This window comes from Delphinus delphis, chromosome 15, assembly GCF_949987515.2.
Source record: "Delphinus delphis chromosome 15, mDelDel1.2, whole genome shotgun sequence".
In the NCBI taxonomy this organism is placed as follows: Eukaryota; Metazoa; Chordata; class Mammalia; order Artiodactyla; family Delphinidae; genus Delphinus; species Delphinus delphis.
Genome location: NC_082697.1, coordinates 67,358,302 through 67,363,287, shown reverse-complemented (window position 1 = coordinate 67,363,287; position 4,986 = coordinate 67,358,302).

Here is a 4,986-nt window from a genome sequence, read left to right as displayed (position 1 = left end):
TCACTCACTACATTTTGAATTCTTAAAACGTAGGAGCCACATGTTATTTGTAATTGTAAGTTTTTGGCCATTTTATCTCTGCCTATAACACCTCATCTCCATACTACATTTCCTATCCAGTCAACTCCTATTCATCCTTAAAAACCCAGATTGACTAACACTTTCTAAACGCAGTGTTCACTATCTCCTCCCCATTGAGGTATGAACTTCCTCTCTGTACTGTCACCAGATTTCATTTGTATTTCTATGGCAATGTCCAGGTGTTACAGTGTAATTCATTGGATGGTATGTCAGTCTTTGAGGGCAGGGACTAAGTTAAATCATCTTTGCTTTAGACCAACTCCCCAGAACCAGACCCCAAGATGAGAACTCATGTGTAAGTGGTTTTTAAGGAAGAGCTCTTACAAGAAACTCATAAGGGGTGTGGGGAGCAGATAATGGAAAAGGAAGCTGTCAAGCAAAGATGGAATTTGGAGCAGGGTCTTGGAAAGGGAACTTTCATCCTAATCCTGCAGGGAGCTCTTGACTGTAAGTTATGTCTCAAAATCTGTGATGATGAAGGTGGAGAAACTGGCTTCCATACTCTTGCACGCAACCATCGTTGGCCAAGGGCCACCCCAGGAGACACAAGCCCCCAGCACTTCCACTCTCTGCGTGTGTAAATGAGGCAGTGCCAGTAGCCCAAAGACAGCTGTCAGAAGAGAGTCACAGGTGCAGCCATTCAAAGCAAAGCACACAGCTGGAGGGCTGGCACACAGAAAGGGTAAAGGATCCCATGCATCTAGGTGGGGCACCAACAGTGTCGGCCAAATCCTGGAGCCTAGTGAATGTCCTTACAAAGAAGGAAGGACTGGGGGAGAGGGGAGGCCGTTGCCATATCTTGCTGAAGATATCATATCTTCCTAATGATAAGAGAGTCACAATGGAAGAATATATTTAACTCACTTCAATGGTTCTGAGTCAAAAAAAGAAAATAGAATCTTAAGATAATCCTTGTAAGATTGTGCTGGCAAATTGGAAAACATGGGTGATTTTCTAGCAAAATAACATGACTGAAATTAATCAAGAGGAGAAAATTTAGACAGACCAATATTAAAAAACTTTTTATTGAAATATATTTGATTTACTATGTTGTGTTAATTACCTCTGTACAGCAAAGTCATTCAGTCATATATATATATATATATATTCTTTTTTAAAATATTCTTTTCATTATGGTTTATCCAAGTATGTTGAATATAGTTCCCTGTGCTCTACAGTAGGACCTTGTTGTTTATCCATTCTGTATATAATAGCTTACATCTGCAAATCCCAACCTCCCACTCCATCCCTCCCCCAACCCCCTCCCCCTTGGCAACCACCTGTCTGTTCTCTATGTCCATTCTGTTTCTGTTTCATAGGTAGGTTCATTTGCATCATATTTTAGATTCCACATGTAAGTGATATCATATGGTACTTGACCTTTTCTTTCTGACTTACTTCACTTAGTATGATAATCTCTAGTTGTATCCACGTTGCTGCAAATGGCATTATTTCATTCTTTTTAATGGCTGAATAGTACCCCACTATATATATGTACCACATTTTCTTTAACCATTCATCTAGACAGACCAATATTAATGGATGGAAATTACAAACTATTTCAAAGAACTCCCTGCCCTACCAGATCCAGACAGTAAATGGGAGAATTCTTACAACCTTTGAAAACACGTTATTTAAATTGTTCCAGAACCTGAGGAAAATAGGGATGCTTTTAAAAAGCATAATGTCCCTTATGTCTCCTGGGGTGGCCCTTGCTTTTAAAAATCTGGTAAAGCTGAAATCTGCCGAGGGTAGTGTGCACACACAAACAGACTGCAAGCTGGCTTTCTTATAAAAATAGATTTAAAATTCTATGTGAAATGGTAGCAAGTAGATAAAGCAATACATTTAACGCTATCAACAAGACACGTCACGTGAGCAGGTTGCAGTGGACATTGTCATTTTTGGCTGCCCAGCTTTGAGTAGCCTTCCTTTTGGAGGGAATCTCAAGATGAATGGGAGGCAGCTTTTTCTCCCACTATGTGGTCCTCTCTCTTCCTAATTCCCAGCAGCTAGTAATCAGATCTAGGATTTAGCCCAACCAAATGGATGCTTTCACTTTGGGCTTAGAATTTTGAAGGTATGATAGCAAAAGTTCAAGGCAACCAGAAATTATTCAAGATTATTAACATCTGGTATAGCAGAACCAAGGGTCCAGAAGTATGGCTGCCACTGTTCAATGGCGGTACCAGCTTTGGTGGCAGCAGTGTGTCTAGCTTCACCAGTGGTGCCAACGATGACATGTACGATGTTTAAGGCAGCATCTTCTGGTGCAGGGTCCTGACTATGTACTGTCTTCCTTGGTTTCCCAAGTCTGATTCTGAAGCTCTTCTGACAGTTCTGTGAGCTGTTTGATATCCATCCTTCCAATAAACTCCCTTTCTGTTTAAGTTAGCTGAAAGTAGTTTATATTGTTTGCTACCAAGAACTTGCGATGAGTATACAGGTCAAGGGATATAAAAGCATATGCTCATTTCTGTTGGTGCCCAGAGGCATCTGATAAGATTCAAGATCCATTTCTGATAATAACACTTTCTGAAGTAGAAATAAATGGATACTACTTTAATGCAATAAATAATATATATCTCAAACCAAAAGTAAGCAGCATGCTTAATGGTGAAGCATAATGTCAGGAACAGCGCAGGCTTTCCCACTCTCACTGCTATTACTTAACAGAGTTCTAGAAGGGCAATTAGACAAGAGAAAGGAAAAAATGAGGTACAAATATTTTAAAGGAAGAGGCCAGGTTACTATTTCATGCATTGATATTAATTCCTGAAAAACACAAGAGAATTAACTGAAAATTATGAGAAACAACTAAAGTACATCAAGGTGGTTGGTTACAAAAATAATTTTGTCCTAGAGATAAACAACAGAAAATATAACAGCACAAAAATATCCCATTCATAATAGCAAAAAACAGGAACAAACTTATTAATGTTACACAAACTGATGGAAGGAAACTGTAGTACTCTGAGGGACGTGGAGAGCCGTTTTCTAATTTTTAAAATATATACTTTATTCTCAGGTAAGAAGATAAATATTATGATGATGTCAATTGTCCTTAAAGTAATCTATATAAATAATCCCCCCAATAATTAAATTCATCTGAGAGAATAAGTGAACAGCCAATAAAATACTAGGAGGCATTGCCTTACCAAACATTTCAATATATTCTATATATTATCATGGAATATAAAGACACATCAATGAGAAGAGAATTTTTAAAAACGCTAAATGTATGTGGAGTTTAATATGTGATAAAAAGTGGTATTTTGAAGCAGTGGAAAAAGGTTAGATTAGAAAAAAAAAAGGTGCTGGGACAACTAGCTAGCCATGTGAGTGGGGAAAAAGGCAAGATCCTTACCTCATTTCCTTCACAAAAATAAATTCCAGGTGGAACCAACATTAACAGTAAGAAAAAGAAAAAAATACAAACCATAACAGCACTAAATGAAAAAACAGATGAGTATTCTTTTTTTTTTAATATATAAATTTATTTATTTGTTTTTTGGCTGAGTTGGGTCTTCGTTGCTGTGCGCGGGCTTTCTCTAGTTGCGGCGAGCGGGGGCTACTCTTCGTTGCGGTGCACAGGCTTCTCATTGCGGTGGCTTCTCTTGTTGCAGAGCACAGGCTCTAGGTGCGCAGGCTTCAGTAGTTGTGGCTCACAGGCTTAGTTGCTCCACGGTACGTGTGATCTTCCTGGACCAGGGCTCGAACCCGTGTCCCCTGAATTGGCAGGCAGATTCTTAACCACTGCACCACCAGGGAAGCCCAGATGAGTATTCTTATGATCTTGGAGTTCCTAAGCATGTTAAAAAAATAAATAAATAAAAAAAGAAAGAAATCTTTATAGAAAAAATTGATCAATCTGACTATATAAAATAATTTAAATTCTCTACTTGATATAAAAATACTGCAAATATGGTGAAAGGTAAATAACCAAATGAAATTGCATAGACCAAGGAATAACTCATATACAAAGTACTTTCACTGATCAATATTTATAAAAGAAACACACCAAAGAAAAAATAAGCAAATGATGTGTACAGGTAAATCACAGCAGCAAAAATACAAATTGCTAACTAAAAGGCATTACTAGTCATTTTCTTGATTGCAAACAACGGAAACTGACACTGGTTAGTTTCAGCAATAAAGAAATGTATAGGAAGCCTATTAGGTTAGCTCGCAGAATAAACAGAGCTGGAGAAACAGGCTTGGACAGAAACACAGGTAGGCAGACACCAGTAAGAACTTGCCACTAGAGCAGCCAGCTGGACACTCACTGCCACCATCACTGGCACCGCCACCACTGGACCTTCTGCTGAGTATAGAGCCACTAGATTCACTAATTATCTCCAACTAAGCTTGTATCTATACACCCAGAGCCAAGGTCCAGGTGGGAGCATCTGACTGGTCTTTCTTAGGTGATCTTCCTGGGCTCTAGCTTCCAGGGGGTGGGAAGGCAAATACTTTCTCCCCCTCCCCTGCTCCGTTTTCATAATAGAGTTTGAATTGCCCTGCCTAATTTTGTATCCTCTTCAAAAAGGAAGTCTGTTTAGATGTTGGATGGTAGAAGACCAGAACATGTTGTTCAACTTCACTCCTACAGATAAAAGTACATTAATACGCCATCTTTTTTTCATTGTATTTGCCAATGTGAAAAAGACTGAAAAACTCAGTACTGTCTAGGGTTTGGGTAATGTGCACACCCCATTCATCGTTGACAGGATAAAACCTTTCTGGAGGTGAGCTTGACACAACAGGTGTCAAAATATGAAATTTGCATACCCTTTGGCCCAAGGTGTCAGCTTAAGGAGATAGTTGCAGGGATGGACCAAATTTACATCACGACACTACTCACTGCACTGTTGTTTCTAATTTGCGTTTCCCTAGTTTGGGGGT